Source organism: Aythya marila (genome assembly GCF_965140915.1).
Source record: "Aythya marila genome assembly, chromosome: 2".
Classification (NCBI taxonomy): domain Eukaryota; kingdom Metazoa; phylum Chordata; class Aves; order Anseriformes; family Anatidae; genus Aythya; species Aythya marila.
In genome coordinates, this window is record NC_139043.1 from 100,264,600 (window position 1) to 100,286,504 (window position 21,905).

Below are 21,905 nucleotides of genomic sequence, written 5' to 3' on the forward strand. Positions count from 1 at the left end.
ATAAACATGTTGAAAGCATCCCAGTCACTCTCCTATCTTATCAGGCACTTCCTCCCTTCAGACTTTCTCCTGTATTGTATTGGCATAAGCACTAAATAATCTGGGAATTTAATAGTATTATTATTATTGTTATTATTGTTATTTAAGTTTGTTTAATTTATAGCATATAAATTCTTAGTTCATAGGTACAAACAAAATGAGAGGTAACCAGTTAAAAATGGCAGATAATACAAGAGAAGGAAAAAGCAGCTTAAAGTTGTGGTACTATTTAAAAAACATGCTAAATTAGTTTTAGAAGAATTACAAAAGAACAAGGTGGGTGTAAAAGGAGACTGCTTAGAATTTATTTACCATTTAGTACAAAAAAAAAGATTTTATTTTTTTTTTTTAATCTAAAACAATATTAGAGTAATAGCTGGTGGAGAAAGTGCTCTTCAATGTGAAGTACTTTAATTGCAGATGAATTATGTGCCCTGTATACTGATTTGGTTGTTGTTTCCATAGAGATGACATTGTAAATCCAAATAGATTGAATTGCAAAAATTCTAATAATAGGTCATATTTTGTTTTAAGATTGCCTTTGCACAGAGTCTGCTTGGACTCTATTTGGTTCTTGCTGCATATAGTTCAGCATCCAGTTTGATATTGATATTTGGGAAAAAAAAAAAAAAAGTGGTATGATATGTAGTTTAATATCCCCTATTCTGTTGATATAAACTAATATGAACTAACTGTTTTTATTTTTTTTTCTATATTTTTCTATATTTTTTTCTATTTCTATTTTATTTTACTATTTTATTTTTTTTTCTTCAACAGAGAAAGATATTTCTTTGTGGCATTTCAGATAATTCAATCAGTTTGGAATAACTTAACTTTGAAACAGTTCAGAGTTCTTCAACCATTTTCTCAAGGTAAAATATTTTTCCCAAGCTAATTACAATTTTAAGTAACAGTACTGTTATTTTAAATATTCTGTGTGCATTTTGGAAAACTTGGTTGATATCATGTACAGAAAATGGCAAATATCTTGAAAGGCAAGTTTAGAAGATATAAAATCTTTCATTTGCTCTCTCTTCTAGCTGGCATGTTACCTCTTTGGAGAGTATCATTTCCTTTGGAGAATGTGGGTGAATGTTTTACTGTTGTTTTATCTGTCTTGGTATTGTTGGTTTTTTTTTCTTAATCAATGAGTAAAGTTAACGCATTAGATATATTAGTTTCTCTACAAACACTAAGAAATCTTAAAACTTTTATTTACCTCTTAGGAAAATTATACATTCTATCTCCTTCTCCTCCTTCTCCTTCTCCTTCTCCTTCTCCTTCTCCTTCTCCTTCTCCTTCTCCTTCTCCTTCTCCTTCTCCTTCTCCTTCTCCTTCTCCTTCTCCTTCTCCTTCTCCTTCTTCTATCACTACAGTAGCGCTCTTTCATGGAGAACAGCTCTGGCCCCCTCCGGGAGAGCAGAATTTTTTTGACATGCTAACGATTTCATAACACTGTGCTAATATGTTGCCCTTATTTTTACTCTTTAGTTACCACACAGCTACCAGGATGAAATAGTACAAAAATATAATCTGCATTAGCTCCAAGGTTTTGGTCATATTTCAGTTAAGAGTGAGAAGGCCATGAAAGTAAATTTAAGCAAAATGAGAAAGAAAATGCACAGAATTTACCTTTCTGGCTGAGAGTTGTTGGTAATAACAAGAAAAAACAAGGGAAAAAAAAAAAAAAAAAAAAAGAGAGGATTAAAATAATTTTAATGCCTTTTATGAAAGCAGTTAAATATGTTCCTGGGATTTGGGCATTGATTTTCAGAGTTGTCTTTTAAATGTAAGCCTCCAGATGCTAGACACTTTTATTAAAATCAGCTCTTACTGTTGAAAGCTTGATAGGCTTAATACAAAGTTCATATGCACTTTAACAACCTTTGAGAAAAAACAAAACAAAACATATAAACTAGGCTTATATCAGAAGTCCTCAATTACAGGACATCATCTAATAAATGCACTTTCCAGATGAGATATCTAAGGAGTCAAAATGTGCTGTACAATAGAGTAGGATGGAGAAGGGACATGAGAGGGAATCTGTTATTAAGTTAGTAGCCTATGCAGCTTACAGCTCCTGAGAACTTCATGGAAAAATTAAAAATTGTCCCCCAAAAAAGCACGCTCATACAAAAAAGCACTCACACGCACACAAAGAAACAAACAAACAAAAACCAAACCAAACCAAAACAAAACAAAAAAAGAACAATATAAAACAAATAAAGTCTAATAGGGTGATAAGCAGTAGAATTCCATTGGGGGAGAAATATAGGTGACCGTCTGTTCTTTGAATTAAATGCACAGAGAAAACTTTCAGGTTCAACATCCTGCTGAAAGCTGGCACTAGAATTAAAGTGTAAGAAAAGAATGAAATAAAGCAACATAAAGTAAAATAAGGCTGTAGTGGCAATTCCCATCTGGGTTGTACTTTTCACAGTTACAGGATTAAAATGAATAACTAATATCCCCAGGAATCTTATGAAAAAGAGCTACAGAATTCACAGAGACAATAAAATAACCCTGCAAATGCTCTCAGAGTTGGTGTGTGATTTCAGTTTAGTTCAAAGTAACAGTTTTTCCTTCTTGAAATCCATCTTGACACCACCAAGTACCACTGGTGACCATGTTACCTTCTTGTTTTTAATACAACAGAACACAGTGCACCTAAATAAACCACATTGCCCATGACATAATTATGTGATTCAGAAAACATTTTTCAAGAGAAATTTCAAGAGAAATTTCAGTCTTGCTCTTTCACTTTTGTTACCTGAGCAGTGTCCCCGAATCTGTGGATTAGGAACAATGAAAATTGACTCCAGGTAAGTCATTCTCATCAGGCTGCAAAATTCAAAATGAACTGTTACTGTAAATCTACACTGTTTTACAGCTCCGTTTTGGAGACTTCTTCAAAATAAACAGTTAATAAATTAATAATAATATAATTAATAGCCTCTCTTAACATAGAAAGCACTACTGTTATCATACCCCAGTTTCTTGTTCTTTTTCATTCTCCTTGACTTTTTGATTGACTAACTATCTAACATAAAACTATTTTTGAGAGAGCATTGGGCAGTCAAAGCCCATTTTTCACTATTAAGGAACTGACACCTATTTATTAAATATATATATAATCCATTAACATTGGGCTTTATAGACATACATAATTTATAACCATTACTGTCTGCAGGATATGAGTTCTGGCTTATATAAACTAATGAATTAAGTCTTTGTCCACTCAGTTACTATGGCAATGTTATGGACTTTCCAGCTTCAGCTGGCTTGTAATGAATTAAACAGTTAGCAACTCTGACAGAATCCTGAAATACAGGAAATTATGTGGATGAAACCAGATTTAAAGGAGGCCGGTATCCATACAAACATATTTTAGTGAGAACTTAATTTGGGGCAATTTTAAATAATCTGATATAGTGAATTATGGCATCTTTCAGGGCTCATGCATATGCATGTGTTTATATGCATTGAAGTTTTTTACTCATCTACATAGGAGTAAGAGAATGCTCTCATACCTGAGAAAAGCTACATGAGGACAGGAAATATCTAGAAAGAAGGCATGCTAGTCTCCAGGTCTAAGGCTGTCTTGAAAAATATTTTTTCAGTTCAATGGACTTGAAGTGCTTCTTTGCTACCAATTGGTAGCAAATTGCTACCCCCCCTACCACGAGGGGATGAACCTTGAAAGAAGTCATATGCATCATTTTCACAAAACAAACAATACAAAAAAAAAAAAAAAAGAAAGAAAAAAAAGACTATCTCTATGAAGCAGAAATCATGGATATTCAACTGCTTCTTACAACTTGGCCTCAGCATGTTAACCTCATGGGCATCACAGAAAGTCCACACAGATCATTATGTGCTAAATAGAAATGCACAGAAAGTTATGTAATCAAAACCAAACAACAGACAGAACCTTACAAATTTAAAGTAGAATTAAGATGTTTCAGAGAATTTTTAACTTGGTTTTAAATATTTTTATTTTCAGCCAATTAATTTGTGTAACTCCCACATTTGAAAATTTCATTTTACCCCACGTGAAAGTTTTTGCCTGTCTCCAAAAAAAAAAAAGATATTTGATTCGTAATGTTACTCATATTTATTCTCCCATCCTGAGATTTTCTTAAAATATTACTTCTAAGAAAACACACCCATTTCTCTCACAGCATACTAATTAAGAGATGGGAAATAGGATCCATGTTTATTTTTCCTGATTTTTTCCATGAGTTGCTAGCTGAAGTTGCCATGAAATATAAAAGTTACCAATATAAATAGTCATAAAACTGACAGAAATTCTTATGACAGAAATTCTTATGATCGTATTTTGCCTGCTGAACACTAGAAGTTTCTAATTTTGACAGGCTGTCGTGGTTTAACCCGACCGGCAGCTAAACACCACGCAGCCGTTCGCTCACCCTCCCCCCTCCCTCTCTGGGACGGGGGAGAGAAATGGAAAGTGAAGCCCGTGAGTTGAGATAAAGACAGTTTAATAAGACAGGAAAAAAAAATAACAAAAATAATAATAACAATAATAATAATGATGATACAATGGTGATAATACGAAAGTAATAATAGTATGTACAAACAAGTGATGCACAATGCAATTGCTCACCACCCGCTGACCGATGCCCAGCCTAACCCCGAGCAGTCCGGCCCCCTCCCCCCGGCTAGCCACCCCTATATATTGTTTAGCATGACGTCAGATGGTATGGAATACCCCTTTGGCTAGTTTGGGTCACCTGTCCTGGGTCTGTCCCCTCCCAGCTCTTACTGCACCCCCCAGCCTGCCCGTTGGCAGGACAGAGCAAAGGCTGAGATGTCCTTGGCTTAGTATAAGCACTGCTCTGCAACAATTAAAGCATCGGGGTGTTATCAGCACTCTTCTCATTCTAAGCCAAAACACAGCATTCCACCAGCTACTAGGAAGAAAATTAATTCTGTGCTAACTGAAACCAGGACATCTATCCACCCCTTATTCCATACCATTTATGTCATGCTCAGGTTACACTCTTTTCCATACATTCTAATTAGTCACCTATAGTAATCATGGTAGTGATAACATACAGTATAATATACTATTTAACATGGTGCAATTCAGTTCATGGGCTATTCTCACCCAGTATTAAATCTCCTTGAGGTACACACCGGACCTCTCCGTTCTTTTGCATCACCCACCAAGTATATCCAGGTCCCTGAGCGAAAACAATTCCACGAATAGGTTTGCCTTTTCCTGAGGCAGGAGTAGCCCAGACTGTTTTACCCAGCATATTTTTTACATGCACTACAGGAACTTTATCCCCATCTACAGTACGTAACAGGTTTGATTGGGCAGGTCCAGCTCGGTTGGTAGATCCCCTAGTATTGACTAACCAGGTGGCCTTTGCCAAATGCGTATCCCAGTTTTTGAACGTCCCAGCGCCCATTGCTTTCAAGGTAGTCTTTAACAGGCCATTGTATCGTTCAACTTTCCCGGAGGCTGGTGCATGATAGGGGATGTGATACACCCATTCAATACCATGTTCTTTGGCCCAAGTGTCTATAAGGTTGTTTCGGAAGTGAGTCCCATTGTCTGATTCTATTCTTTCTGGGGTGCCATGTCGCCATAGGACTTGCTTTTCAAGGCCCAGGATGGTGTTCCGGGCGGTAGCATGAGGCACAGGATATGTTTCCAGCCATCCGGTGGTTGCTTCCACCATTGTAAGTACGTGGCGCTTGCCATTGCGAGTTTGAGGGAGTGTGATGTAATCAATCTGCCAGGCCTCTCCATATTTATATTTCAGCCATCGTCCTCCATACCAAAGAGGCTTTGACCGTTTGGCTTGCTTGATTGCAGCACATGTTTCACAGTCATGAATAACCTGTGCTATAGCGTCCATGGTCAAGTCCACCCCTCGATCACGAGCCCATCTGTATGTTGCATCTCTACCTTGATGGCCTGAGGTGTCATGGGCCCATCGGGCTATAAATAATTCACCTTTATGCTGCCAATCCAGGTCCACCTGAGCTACTTCAATCTTAGCAGCCTGATCCACCTGCTGGTTGTTTTGATGTTCTTCAGTAGCCCGATTCTTGGGCACATGAGCATCTACGTGGCGTACTTTCACAGCCAGGTTCTCTACCCGAGCAGCAATATCTTGCCACAATGCAGCAGCCCAGATAGGTTTGCCCCTACGCTGCCAGTTGTTTTGCTTCCATTGCTGTAACCATCCCCACAGGGCATTTGCTACCATCCATGAATCGGTGTAGAGATAGAGAACTGGCCATTTTTCTCGTTCAGCAATGTCTAAAGCCAGCTGAATGGCTTTCACTTCTGCAAACTGACTCGATTCACCTTCTCCCTCAGCAGCTTCTGCAACTCGTCGCGTAGGACTCCATACAGCAGCCTTCCATCTCCGATGCTTCCCCACAATACGACAGGACCCATCAGTGAACAGGGCATATTTCTTTTCATTCTCTGGCAACTGGTTGTACAGTGGGGCTTCTTCAGCACGACCCACCTCCTCCTCTGATGATATCCCAAAGTATTTGCCTTCTGGCCAGTCCATGATCACTTCCAATATTCCTGGGCGACTGGGGTTTCCTATTCGAGCCCGCTGAGTAATCAGTGCAACCCACTTGCTCCATGTAGCATCAGTTGCATGATGCGTAGAGGGGACCCTTCCCTTGAACATCCAGCCTAGTACCGGTAATCGGGGTGCTAGGAGGAGCTGCGCTTCAGTACCGACCACCTCCGAAGCAGATCGAACTCCTTCATATGCTGCCAATATCTCCTTTTCAGTTGGAGTATAGCGGGCCTCAGATCCTCTGTATCCCCGACTCCAAAACCCCAGAGGCCGACCTCGAGTTTCCCCAGGTTCTTTCTGCCAGAGGCTCCAGGTGGGGCCGTTCTCCCCGGCTGCAGTGTAGAGCACATTCTTTACATCTGGTCCTGTTCGAACTGGCCCAAGGGCTACTGCATGGACTATTTCCTGCTTGATTTGTTCAAAGGCTTGTCGTTGTTCAGGGCCCCATTCAAACTCATTCTTCTTACGAGTTACTTGGTAGAGTGGGTTTACAATCAGACTGTAATTTGGGATGTGCATTCTCCAAAACCCCACAACACCTAGGAAAGTCTGTGTTTCTTTTTTGTTAGTTGGTGGAGACATAGCTGTTATTTTGTTGATCACATCCATTGGGATTTGACGACGTCCATCTTGCCATTTTATTCCTAAAAACTGGATCTCCCGTGCAGGTCCTTTGACTTTATTTTGTTTTATGGCAAAACCGGCTTTCAGAAGGATTTGGACTATTTTCTTCCCTTTCTCGAAAACTTCCTCTGCTGTGTCACCCCACACAATAATGTCATCGATGTACTGCAGGTGTTCAGGAGCTTCCCCCTGCTCTAGTGCAGACTGGATCAGCCCATGGCAAATGGTAGGGCTGTGTTTCCACCCCTGGGGCAGCCTATTCCAAGTATATTGGACTCCCCTCCAAGTGAAGGCAAATTGTGGCCTGCACTCTGCTGCTAGAGGGATGGAGAAAAATGCATTAGCGATATCAATTGTGGCGTACCACTTGGCTGCCTTCGATTCAAGTTCATACTGAAGTTCCAGCATGTCCGGCACTGCAGCACTCAGTGGTGGCGTGACTTCGTTCAGGCCGCGATAGTCCACTGTTAGTCTCCACTCGCCATTAGACTTTCGCACTGGCCATATGGGACTATTGAAAGGTGAATGAGTCTTGCTGATCACTCCTTGGCTCTCCAATTGACGAATTAGCTTATGGATGGGAATCAGGGAGTCTCGGTTGGTGCGATATTGCCGCCGGTGCACAGTTGTGGTAGCAATTGGCACTTGCTGTTCTTCGACCCTCAGCAACCCCACAACAGAGGGGTCCTCTGAGAGACCAGGCAAGGTAGATAATTGTTTAATGCCCTCTGTCTCTAAGGCAGCAATACCAAAAGCCCACCGGAACCCTTTTGGGTCCTTGCAGTATCCTCTTCTAAGATAGTCTATGCCAAGGATACATGGAGCATCCGGACCAGTCACAATGCGGTGCTTTTCCCACTCATTCCCAGTCAGACTCACTTCAGCCTCCAATACAGTCAACTGCTGAGATCCCCCTGTCACTCCACAAATATAGATGGGCTCTGGTCCTTTATAGCTCGATGGCATTATAGTACATTGTGCACCGGTGTCTACTAAAGCCTTATACTTCTGTGCGCGTGATGTGCCAGGCCATCGAATCCACACAGTCCAATAAACTCGATTGTCCCTTTCCTCCCCCTGGCTGGAGGCAGGGCCCCCCTAATCCTGGTCAGAATCTTCCTCGTTTCTGTGTTTGAAGGACTGTCTGCTGGAAGTTGGAGCAGCAAACTTTTCGGAGAATCCCTTTTTCCTGATTGTTTTCTTTTGCAACTCACGTACCCGTGCCTCTAGGGTCGCGGTAGATTTTCCATCCCACTTTCTCATGTCCTCTCCATGGTCTCGTAAGTAAAACCACAGGGTGGCACGGGGTGAGTACCCACCATATCGTCTTCCTTGTGTGGGTGAACGCCTACCCCTGACAGCTGAGACACTGCTTTGTACAGGTGCGAAGGAGAATAATCTCTCTTCAAGTTGGTGAACCTTTTCAGAAAGTTTCTCCCAAGTGTTCTCCTTTGGTCGGTGGGCACTGGTTGGTTCAGGTGGGGAGGACAATAGATTCTCTTCAAGTTGGTGAACCTTTTCAGAAAGTTTCTCCACAGCTGAGACGCAGGCCTGTAAGGAAGAGGAGAGACTTTCTTCGTACTGCCGGAGTTGTTTAGCCGCTTCACCCACTGTGGGTTCCTCATCCTCTTTCCAGGCCATTATTGCCAATGAGCTGGCATATGATGATGGTGCACTCCGTACAAACTTCCGCCACATGGGTCGTGTACACTTGACTTCATCTGGATCTGTGGATGTTTGTTTGAGGTCTGGATCTTCATAAATCACTTCCTGTACGGCTAATTCCCTCAGGTACTGGATTCCCTTCTCCATAGTGGTCCACTTGCCTGGTAGACATAAAATATCTTCCTTGAAGGGATACCTTTCCCTCACAGCTGAGAGGAGACGCCTCCAGAGGCTGGTGGGTCGTGCTCCATCTGCAATTGCTTTGTCAATGCCGGCGTCTCGAGCAAGGGATCCCAGCCGCTTGGCTTCCCTGCCGTCTAATTCCACACAATTGGCTCCAGAGTCCCAGCACCGGAGCAGCCAGGTGACAAGCTGCTCACCTATACAGCGACCAAAATCTTTTCGCACATCTCGTAGCTCGCGCTCGTTTAGGCTTCGGGTAGTTACTGTTGCTCTTTCGGCATCCTCATCTTCCTCCTCCTGAATCCTTGACGGCCCAGCGTCGTCATCATCTTCGTCATCTCTATACTTAGTTTTGGCAGAAGCCTTACCTGGATTGGCAGAAGACTCTCTGCGTTCTAAACGACTTGAATTTCTATACCATATTTTCACCTTCTCTACAGGGGCAGCTTGCACTGCTACTGCTCGTTTCTCTGACTTTGTTACAGGGTCTGCCACAGGGGTTGGAATGCCCTCTGCAGGGTCAACTTGCACTGCTACAGCTCGTTTCTCTGACACGGCCACAGGAGCTGGAGCGGCTACAGGAGCTGGAGCAGTTGCAGGAACCGGAGCTGTAGCGGCTACAGGAGCTGGAGCTGGAGCTGGAGCAGTTGCAGGAGCTGGGACTGGAGCAGCAGTAGGAGCTGGAGCTGGAGCGGCTTCAGGAGCTGGAGCTAGAGCGGCTTCAGGAGCTGGGACTGGAGCAGTTGCAGGAACTGGGACTGGAGTAGCGGCCGGAGCTGGAACTGGAGCGACTGCAGGAACTGGGACTGGAGCAGCTGCAGGAGCTGGAGCTGGAGCGGCTTCAGGAGCTGGAGCTGGAGCAGCTTCAGGAGCTGGGACTGGAGCAGTTGCAGGAACTGGGACTGGAGTAGCGGCCGGAGCTGGAACTGGAGCGACTGCAGGAGCTGGGACTGGAGCAGTTGCAGGAACTGGGACTGGAGCAGCTGCAGAATCCACCGTAGGGGTCACAGTGGCCGTTGGATCTGTCACAGGGTTTGGAGTGGCCGCAGGGTCTGTCACTAAGTTGACAGCAGTATCAATGGCAGCTCGATAGGCATGAGCCAGGCCCCAGCACGTTACAATGATTTGTGTTACTTTGGAACTGCCAGAATCATTACACCTTTTTTTCAAGCATTCTGCCAGTTTTTGAGGATTTTGCCATTGTTCAGGGGTGAATTTCCAACACACTGGGGGTGCCAACTGCTCTAGATGCCTGCCCATATCCACCCATACTCCCTGCCACCCACAACTATACTGCCTCCGGGCAGATCTCCGGATGAGCTTCATAAGTAGTTGTTTAACTTTAAGCAGAATCTGAAGTGCATTCATGAGGCAGAACAACAAGACTATGGTATTCTGAGTATTCCAGAAATATTCAATATCTTGGAGAGCTATTGTGACAAGCTCAGGGGATAAGAGGGTGGTGAAGGAGGAAGGCAGAGTGACCCAGGAGGATACAGGGGTGGTGAAGGAGAAAGGGAGAGTAAGCAAGTAAGGAAAAATATCCTCCCCTTTCCCCTCCACAGATTGACTCTCTAATGGAGAAAAACAATAGGTATAATTGCTAATAGTTCCCAAGATGCTGTTTCCAAAATACAGAGTCCACGATGTTACTGAGTATAAATACCAAGTTAGAGTCATGACCAGATATCTTATCGTCTCATAAGCCATTGCTATAACACTTAGTACCATAATGGTCTGAAACCAGGGCCCGGAGAGGAGAAACAACACTACAGAGAGCAAATACGGAAAATAATGTACTATAATACTCAATTTGGAAAACAGGCGCAGCAGAGTTGTGATTAAAGCAATCAGCATCATGACAAGTGACTATTAAGCAGGTCTAATCCTTCCACCAATTTTAGTTTAACACACTCTGATCAGATCTGCCGTTATCTCAACCTTTCGGGCCCCACGTTGGGCGCCAAAAAGACTGTCGTGGTTTAACCCGACCGGCAGCTAAACACCACGCAGCCGTTCGCTCACCCTCCCCCCTCCCTCTCTGGGACGGGGGAGAGAAATGGAAAGTGAAGCCCGTGAGTTGAGATAAAGACAGTTTAATAAGACAGGAAAAAAAAATAACAAAAATAATAATAACAATAATAATAATGATGATACAATGGTGATAATACGAAAGTAATAATAGTATGTACAAACAAGTGATGCACAATGCAATTGCTCACCACCCGCTGACCGATGCCCAGCCTAACCCCGAGCAGTCCGGCCCCCTCCCCCCGGCTAGCCACCCCTATATATTGTTTAGCATGACGTCAGATGGTATGGAATACCCCTTTGGCTAGTTTGGGTCACCTGTCCTGGGTCTGTCCCCTCCCAGCTCTTACTGCACCCCCCAGCCTGCCCGTTGGCAGGACAGAGCAAAGGCTGAGATGTCCTTGGCTTAGTATAAGCACTGCTCTGCAACAATTAAAGCATCGGGGTGTTATCAGCACTCTTCTCATTCTAAGCCAAAACACAGCATTCCACCAGCTACTAGGAAGAAAATTAATTCTGTGCTAACTGAAACCAGGACACAGGCATATCTCCCATGTCAAACAGTGATTATTACATAGTTGATTCTATTTAAGAAAAATTATACATATCAGAAAGAAAAAAGTTACAGAATAAATTAAAAATCTGTTATAAAATGTCAGCCTTAGCCATAATATATTTTCACTTTTTATTTAATTATTTACTTATTTTAGCTTTACCTTGTTACTTTGATTCTTTAATCAGAAAATTTACTCATGAAAGTAATATTTCACCTTTACCCATTCTTTGGAATTTTTTAAAAGAAACACAGAAATTCGGAAGCTGTTATCTGTAACATCTGTGGATAAAATTGTTATTTGCAAAGGCCTCATGTTTCTACCTTAGACTAACTCCCAAGCCTTTTGTCTCCTGTTTTTCCACAATGTTTTTTATGGTTCTTTGAAAATTTCTCAGAATTCTTCTTCCTTCCCTAAACTCTATTTCTTTCTTGACATCAAAACTTACTTTGCTTTTATGTGCTGTGCCACTTCATCAGCAAAGTCTGATCATAGTAACTTCTAAGTGAATTTTTTTCATTCATTTTCTTTTTACCTCCTTTGGTCTGGAGAAATTATTTTGACTGCAATGAACAGCACTCCTGTCACAGCACCAACACTGGCTTTCAGTGGTTATAATATTATTTTGAAAGAACTAGGAAAGCACTTTATTATTATTATTATTTATTATTTTTTTTCTAGACATGAAGCTTTTGCATTGTATTTCTGCAGTTCCTTCAGTCTGCAGCTAAAAGGATACAAAAACATTTCAGAAGTACTATCTTGGAATAATATCTGTTGAGATAAACTGTATATACCTTTAGATTTTAGTTAATTCTGGCTCTTGAAGCTGAAGAGAGAATAAAAAAATGCAACAGAACAGCTTGCTGGTTTCCACAGCCCTGATCTGTGGCAGTGTGCACAGACTGGATGGAAATTCACACACCCTGTGAATGTCTCCCATGAAATAAATGCCCCATGACATACCATACTGAGTGTTTCATTCCAGTCTAGGCCTGACTCCATATCAAGCTTCTTACTGTCCTGTAAGGACATTTCACTATGTGAAAACAAAGTCATACTATTACCTCAATCTGGAATTTTAAGAGCACCAGATTCTCCTAGTCCCTCACTTCTCCATGTTGATTCCTACCCTATTTATCTCAGGCTAGCCAGGATTTACTTCCAGTGTGAATGCGTCCTGTTTCTACCCATGCTTTACTTCTTGGTTTAAGAAGCCTTTCTGAGTGAAAGAAAAAGTAGGTGATGAAGTTTAAAAATGTTGAGTTTCTGTATTTTAACATTCTTGCAATATATCATGTACTAAGGACACCTGCTTAGTTTGTGTAATAAATGGCTCAGTCTTCAAAATAGGACTATAATCAAAGTTTACAATTTATTAAAGGAATAGAGGTAAGCAAACAGCGCTGGGTATGCCGGGAGTCTCTGCTCCACCAAGACGCACACCAGTTACATCAAGAAGCTGATTTTTATGCTCCTAGGCTGATACATATTCATTACTATTTCTAAAAAAACCAGGGTTATTATAATTAGTTTCCAGAATCCAAACCCTCCTACTGGAGCATGTGTATCAGTCTCTGGTGGTCCCTCTGGGGGTCTCTGGGGGTCTTTTGTGCTGAAGGCTCATAGTCTTCCTCCCTCTTTTCCTTCTCCTTTGTCCAACTTGGCTGTATGGCAGAGACTTGTGCAACATCCCCTGCAAGCTTTGTCTTTTAGTTGTTCTTCAGCTCTCCCCATTTCCTTAATCTCCTGACCAGATATCAGAGACTTCCATAGTGTCCCATGCAATAGTCATAATACTTAGCAGTTATTCTGAAACCCCCCAGATATCAGAGAGTTCAAGGAAAAACCTACAAATACATTTCCCTTCAAGCTCTCTATTGATATGAATTGCTAAAACATTCCTTTGCAAGATACAAGTATTATATACACTAACCACTCTGTTTTTCTTAGACTTATGGTTATACAAGGGTATGTAAGACAGAAGGTCACATTCATCATACCATGCGGCCCTAGCACTGTTCCATACTGACACAAATCAGATGAACATATCTCACAGTTTGCAGTACAAAAACTAAGGCTACAGAATAAATGGGTATTCTTGAAATAAACAAAATTACTTTGTGAATGACCCATAGGGACTCTGGCTAAACAACAAAATACAGTGTATTTTAATTTTTGTACTAGATTTTACTATGAAGTAAATACATAAAGTAAATATATGAAGTAAAATATATTTAAAGAAAAATAAAGATATATGATTGAGAGAGGACACTGAACAGAGAAGCAACAGGGCCTCACACAGTAATGAGAGGATAAAGATACATAAAGATTCAAGAAAAAAACAAAAAAACAAACAAACAAACAAACAAACTTTCATAAAGATGCAAGAAACTTATTGTAGATACGTCAGTGGTGGGTACAGCAGTGATGAGTGAGCAAGTAGTTCATCAATCCAAGATCCAAACAGAAGAACAGGTTTTAAGTGAAGAATGAGAAAACAGTGGAGGGGGAGCCTCAATTGCATTCTAATTGAGAAAGGATAATTCAACATGGGATGAGAAGAGGAAGGATCATGTTGTGATAAGGTGAATACTGGTTGGAAAAGGAAAAAAAGGAATGAAGAGTTAAAGATGCAGAACAGAAAACAAGGTGAAACAACACGACAAAATATTTTACTATCCTCATCTGTGTGTCTTGAACTTTTTTTTTTTTTTTTTTTTTTTTTTAACTAAGAGTATTAGTCCAGAAGATAAATAATCTTATGAACTAATAACAATTAGCCATTCTCCATTGCTCTTACTGTTTTTCTTCTTCTAAGTTCATGTAATATACTTGAAGAAAGACCAAAATTTAAGGGCATCAAATAAAACTTTGTTAAAAAAGCATCATTTTACCTGAAGTAAGTATGGGTTTTCAAGGCAAATAATTGCTAAGAACTCTTCAAAGTCTACTTCCTACAATTTAAAAAATATATGTCAACACAGTAAAATCAGAACAATGACTTTAAGAATAGTAAGTTTCAACATCAACAACAAAAAAGCTGTGTTCCTGACATTCTAATTAACGGCTTTTTAGGTAAAAATGAATTTGTAATTAATAAGAAAGTCAAGGTATTTTAATTTGATTCCAAGTAAGGACTGAACTGTGTTGAATCATCGTAGAAGTATAAATGGTAATTTTCCCCCTCGTTTGACAGGAAATGTTATATTACACGTACTAAGTAGCTAGCAAGAGGATTGGACAAAGTGGGGCTTTATTTTCTGGAAAAGCAAGCACTCCTTTCACAAAAGTAATCAACAAAATTAAATCTTTGAGATATCACATGAATAAAAGACATCTTGGCTATTAAGAATATCAAGGACTAGGTTGAGAATACTATGCAACTGAAAAGACAGGAACTAAAATATTTCATTTATTTATTTATTTATTTTAGACTTAGCCTGGATGATTATCCTCTGATGTTCTGTTAGGATACTGGAATATCATAGGAGTTTAAATTAACTCATATCCTTTAAAGACTTTTTAGAGTGTGAAATATCAATAGTTAGAAAAAGCATTGTATTATTAGGAATTGTGCACGTGTGCTTTTGAATTTCATAAAATGTCATTCCATTAAAAACTGCTTAAACTCTGCACAATTTGCAAATCTGATGGGGTATATTGTGTTATACCTGGAATATCTTATTCCAAAACTTGAAACAGAACAGCAAAGAAAAGAAAACCTGTTTGAAGATCTTTGACATGAAATGTATCATGCAACAGCATTTTTCTGGCCTAATGATGACCTAATGCTTGGTTCCTGTCCCCCTCTCAATATCTCATTGCCTAAAAAGTGCTTACAAGGTTGAATGAAATCAAATAAGAACCACATTGAATTAATATAACTATGTCATAAGAAACACATAAGAAAAGGATACTAGCCTTTAACAAAATTGATAGTATGTATGAAGAAAGAGTATGAAATGTGTTCCTGGTTGATGAGCAGAACAGTGAATATGTATCTTTAAAGAAAAAAAAAAATAAAACAAATAAAGCATGGAGACCTAAATAACAGACAAGCCTTTGCTCACTAGGAGCTAAATAGAACTGAAATTGTCATTACTACTGTCATTGCAGGAGATAATGGAAGATTTATCAACTGAAATATAGCCTAAGAGAATAAAATCTAAGAAACAATATTATCCTTTCATAAGTTTGTCAATTAAGTCTTTTCCATCTCAATTTATCATGATTGTGAAAATTATACATATTCTTCAGTTTGTTTTCTCTATCTCAAAGGAGGTAAATTCTGTTTTTCTTGTCTCATATTACTGCAAGTTTTCTGAGGGATGCTAGAATCTTTCAGCATTCTTTCACCATTTTTCCAAATGACATCCATTGTGGAGGTACATAGGGTGGGATCACTGCATGCTGACCAGGGTTTTTTGTTCTGTTTTGTTTTTTTTGTTTAGTTCTATTTTTATGTTAAGCATTAGAGGAAATATTATAGCTTATAAAGGAAAGTCTTGTTAAAAGACTTCACTGATTTATTTACTTCATTGTCAAAGTCAGATATTGAAAATAAAATATTTTATTTTTTTTCTTTCCTTAATTTTTATGTGAAGGCATGTGTTATTTAACTCTTTGTAATTAAGTAACACATGTTATGTAATAACTACATAACATAGCTATTATATAACATAACATGTTATATAATAACATATTCATATTATTATATAACATTATATAACATTATATAACATGTTATGTTATATAATAACTTAACATAACATATAATATATATAACATATAATATAATATATATATAATATAATATATAACTTGTAGTTATTATATAACATGTTATGTTATATAATATGTTATGTTATATAATAACTACAAGTTATATCAATAACTACATTTAACGTGTAGTTAAATTTAGTTAGTTTTTTTTTTTTTTTTCAGTTTTTAGGATTATTTATTTCATTTAAAATTTATCCAGGAATGACTCCTTAAATATAAGATTTTGAATATGATTTAATTCTAGTTTCCCATTGGCATAGCCTGGATGATTTCATTTAAGGGTTCTTCTGATTTAGCTCATTTTACGTGTAGAATTGTCTCAGAAGCCAAAACCACAAGCTTAGCAATACACCAGAATATGTCTAAAAGCATCAGCTTAAGTGAAATGTTTAAAATTCTTTTTATCCTTGGGTGTTCCATGTTTGGGGGAGTTAAATCTCCTCAGAAACCATGGGGAAGGTGAATGCATTTTGTTATTAATGTCTGCAAGGAATTATGAATGAAAGCAAAAAGGAACATGAATCCTGAAAAGAGTTTTGGAGCATTTCATGAAGTGTTTTCCTGAAAATCATCTGGCAAACAGATTCAAGTGTGAATCACAGAATGTGGTCCTTTACATCATTATGCTGACAAGTGGTTCTTCAGTACTGAGTGGTATCCTGTGGAGCTGAAAATGTTCCAGTAGGATTTGCCCAGTGAATCAAACATGTTGTAATTCGATTTGCAAATTCTTGCAAATCTTTACAATAAAAAGCAAATGCCAGAAGGCAAGTGTTTTTGTTTTTACTGTGTATGTATGTTGGTCTTTTTAATTAGCAAAATATTTACAAAAAAATACATGATTTTAGTCATAATTTTCAATATTTCAAATTGTCTTAAAAATAAATAATTGTCGTAGTTAAAGAAAGCTAAAATTAAAAATAAACATTTATTTATTTCAATGTGTATAGTGCAGTATACCACCACAGATCTAACAATCTCTTAGCATCTCAGCATCTGTTTACTAAATCAAATTTATTTATTTATTTATTTATTTTAGTCTAAATATAATTGCTGAAGCAGTTGAAGGACTGCAGAAAATGAACATATTTTCTTCTAATGTCAAGTTCTCAGACAGAATATTTCAACTTTTCTTTAGCTCAGAAATGTCTGGACATTTCAACATCTACATTACAACATGTAGATGTATGGCAGAATAGTTTGCGAGAAAGAACATAATATAATCCTTAATTTACCAGTATTTAGATAAAACCATGTAGATATGCTTACTTCATTTTCTCATGGGGAAGAAAAATAAAGTAGGAGTATCTGTCTATGAAACTGTACACCAACTTTTATTCTTCAGTTAATAACATGTGGAGAAGCTATACTTCCACTAGAAGAGGAGATGCCACACTGACTTGGGAAAATTTTTTAAGGATAAATCACTTTTGGAGAATCTGCTGGAGCTCCTGTGTGTGTGTGTGTGTGTGTGTGAGTGCAATATTATCCATTACACCTTTGGGGAATTTGAGTAGATTCCAAAAGTCTTCTTTAAGTTTTGTTTATTTCTTTTTGATGTCCTTGATTTAATTTTAATATTCTCCTGGTTCCAGATGAAATCCAGTAACAAAAGAACTTATATGGGCTGCACCCATATCTTAACCAGCACTTCCAAAGGTCACTGCCACAGAATGAAAGCAATCTGTCCAAGTCCTGTCCAACTCCAAAAAGAAGTCTATCCATCCCCACAGAGCTATGCTCTGTTGATAGAAATGGTGTAGGTGATGCTTTCTTTGCCCCAGAGACTTTTTGGATGGGATGTGTTGCCTTCTGCAGGCTGTTTCTAAAGGGGCTCCAAGGAATTGCAATTGGAAGACTTAGGCTTCCTTCTCCCATGGGCGTCTGAAGCTTCACTTTCAACTCTGCATCATGTGATAGACAGAAGAGTGAAATAATGATTTAATGTTTTTCAAATCATGAGAATCTTTGTCCACAGCAGAGGTAGCAGTCACCTAAGGGAAGACAAGTATAGACCCAGAAATAATGAGCTGGTTTCAGCTGCCTGTATGTCTGGGAAACTGCAGATCAATAACCTATTGCTAAGTTCTAAAAATACTGGTGAACCAGGCCTGAAAAGGGCAATAGACTGGCTATCTCCTCTTGTATACTCACAGTCAAATAAGTATTTTGCAGCTAGGTATATCAGACAAAATTCAGAAAGAGTATGAACACCAATAGTCACTGGCTTTAATTCTGGCTCCCTGTTGGTCTACTCATAATCATCTTTTGGTGATTAAAATAGTTCCACTGAAGGAATGAGAACAAACAAGACATACTGTGGTTTAAGGTTGTAAAGCAGGGAATATGTCTGTCTGTACTGTCTATATTATCTTTGTCTGAAGAGGGAATGAATCTCCCATCTCTTTTCTTCAGCCACAGTAGGAAATCTCATCATTCAGCTTTGACCTTTCCCCTCATTTAAAACAAATGTCCTACCTTTCCTTAAATTCCTACATACTTTGATACTAGAGATAGGATTTGAGAAATAAATATCACAATTTGGTATTTTAAAAGATGTTTCTTTTCTCTAGTAAGTACCTCCAACTGCTTGTTGGGCATTGAAAGCTCAGTTTTTTGTCATCTGAAATGTCAATTGGGCTTTTTCTGTATTTCTACAAATACTCTAGTAAAATGCTGGGGTGTTAATATACTGCCTAAAAAGATAATCAACACACCATTATAAAGCGATAGGAATGACTGTGTTTCTAGTCAGTCAGCTCTAAATTGATTAAAATCCACAGATTTAAAGGCACTAATATACTGACAAATTAATTTCTCTAATGCTATTTTGTTCATGTATAACTGACAGATAATTACTCTGGCAATTCTATATAATAGTTTGAAGTCCTTCCCTAATGGTATCATTTCACATTTACAAAATGAAAAAAATAATGTCCCAATTAGAATAAAATGAAATTTATGTCATATTCATAACATACAAGTAATTGCTCTCCAAGTAAGTGAAGTGCTGGGTGACTAGTGAAGCCATGTAGCTGTTAATGTGTTAATATGCAATACTAGTCAATATGGTTTGGTCAAATGTTACATCAAGATGTGCATTAAAGGAGACACTTCTCAAGGTTAAGTAATAGCTTTTAAAATAACTAGTCATGCACAGATTAGCAAGGCTGTTGTTGATATAGCTCTAATTAATTGACTGAAGATATTACATTTTAGATGTTAGCTCTTCTAGGCAGAGTATAATTAAATTTGGCATACTTGTTAGATGTAATAGTCCAAATTATGAAAAACACAATGTGTGAAAGACATAAAGTCAAAAAAGACTCAATTAAAATATTTAGATTCAGCACAAATAAAGCTAAAACAATACCAAATGTTAAACTAATTAAAAAAAAAAATCAGGCAAACAAAAAAGAAAAAACAAACAAAACATAAGCTCAGAGGTATTATTGAAAATGTGACCTGAGCAGGACAGGTATCAACTCACATAAATAAATAAAAAATGCAAGGTGGCATATGAAAACAGTGATATTCAGTAAAATACAAAGTTTAAATAACACCTTTTTTTTTTTTTTTTTTTTTAATAAATGTTTATTTTTTAGTTCCCACTAATGTTTTTCACCAGTTCAGCTAATTGTTACTGTTATAGAAGTGACTTACCCTGTGCTAACCTGCAATCAAGAATCCTACATAGCTGGAGCTAAATATACCGTATTTATTCTTAAAAGTTTAATATGCCTTTTTCTGGTGTCACCACAGAAAATTCTTAAAACATGTGAAGAATGGAAAACTTACAAAAAAAAAAAAAAAAAAACAACTTGGCACTGACTAGAAATAATTAAATCACAGATAAAAAACTATGAAAATGGTAAAGAGTTTCTAACATAACAAATCTGTGTAAAATATTGTTTTCTATGTGAAATTCATAAAGTGCAAGAAGCAGCAAGTATAAGATTAAGTCCATCATTTTGCACAAAATGAAAGATTGTATCAATCTTTCTATTACCTAAATTATCTAAAGTATCTATTTATGATACAAAAAATAAACAAACAAACAAACAAATAAATAATAATATTTCAGTTTCAAAACAAAACGATTGCTACATATAAGTATCGGAAAAAAAAAAAAAAAACATATACATTAAATAACGTAGTGTATATATGTGTGTGTGTTGAGGGAGGTCTGCTAATTGCCTGAGGGTTATATGAGTATTATAGCTTGTGTCTGCTACATTGGGTGGAGCCTAAAGTGTCCAGTGAAAATGAGTTGCTATCATAACAACACTGATGCACGAAAGAAAACACATGATGTGAGGCCTCTGCTTGAGACAAGAATCATGTTTCAGAAGCTGAATAATAATTAATTTGATTATCTCGTGAATTTTCTATTTTTCTATTCTTGTTGTTTATTTGATATAAAAACAAGCAAAGACAACACCAAATTTCAGAAAAGGAAATACCTTTGAAATGACCATCCATTTTCAAGATTTTTTTTTTTTTTTCATTCTTTCATTTTTGGTTCTGCACAATACTTTTAAGGACAGAAAGAACTGTTTTCCTCAGGAGTCACTGTTTCAAAAGCCCGCAGTAAAACAAGATAATAGAAGATTTCTAATACTATCTAGTCAACATCTACCTTGTTACTGTGTTTTGGTATGTTTTTACTCCCTAATTGTAAGACTTTTCTTATATAAAGTTGTTGTTATTATTATTGATAATGATTTATTGATATTTATTTATTTATTGATATTGATTATATTGATAATGATTTAACTTAAAAAGTTAAGCTGCTTTGTCCTTATTCTTCAGCTAACAGTAGTTATCCTCATTATCTCTCATTCTATATATATTAATACTTTGGAAGGCTGTTATTTCACTCTTATTTTTTTCCATCAGCACACAAATTACTTCATGATATCCCAGAGGTTGGATATTTAGAACCTTTTCCTCTTCCTATTATTATTCTTGAAATGTTAGGCAGTAAAAGTATTATTTTGTAATGCAATGACCAGGTCATAATTCATAATAAATTACTGTTACTATGACAACGGGAATACAAAACCAAGTCAGAATACTAGAACACCTAAAGCTAATATCCAGTTTCAAATGATGTTAGGATTTCATCTGGGGACAATACTAGAACAAACCAAAGTACTCCACCACTTTGTACCAAGAGGTAAATCTGTCCCTAGTCTACAGGAAAATCATGGATTTCACCACATATAAAAGGAAAATACTACTTTAAAAACTGTAGCCTACTTATTACAACCACAATTGATATTGTCATCACTCTATTCTCAATATCAGTCTTTATTAAACCAGTGTAATCCAACAAAAGTAAGAGAGATGTACTACTTACTGAAGAATAGGACATGGTCCCGATTTCTCTTATTCCCTTGAGAAATTATTAGTGAGAGCTCATTTTTTCGTATATGAAAATATA

At 37.8% G+C, this 21,905-nt stretch overlaps 1 protein-coding gene across 2 annotated transcripts in view; it reads left to right on the forward strand.

Moving 5' to 3' along the window:
• LOC309875761 (cadherin-19-like) overlaps positions 1-21,905 on the forward strand; it is a 74,257-nt gene that overhangs the window by 10,577 nt on the left and 41,775 nt on the right. The window contains exon 2 of one of the 2 annotated variants that reach the window (XM_082755447.1): positions 817-911. The exons of the other annotated variant lie outside the window; for it this stretch is intronic. The gene's annotated coding sequence lies outside the window, so the exon portion shown is untranslated. The remainder of the gene's footprint in view (positions 1-816; positions 912-21,905) is intronic. 2 annotated transcript variants of the gene reach the window in all.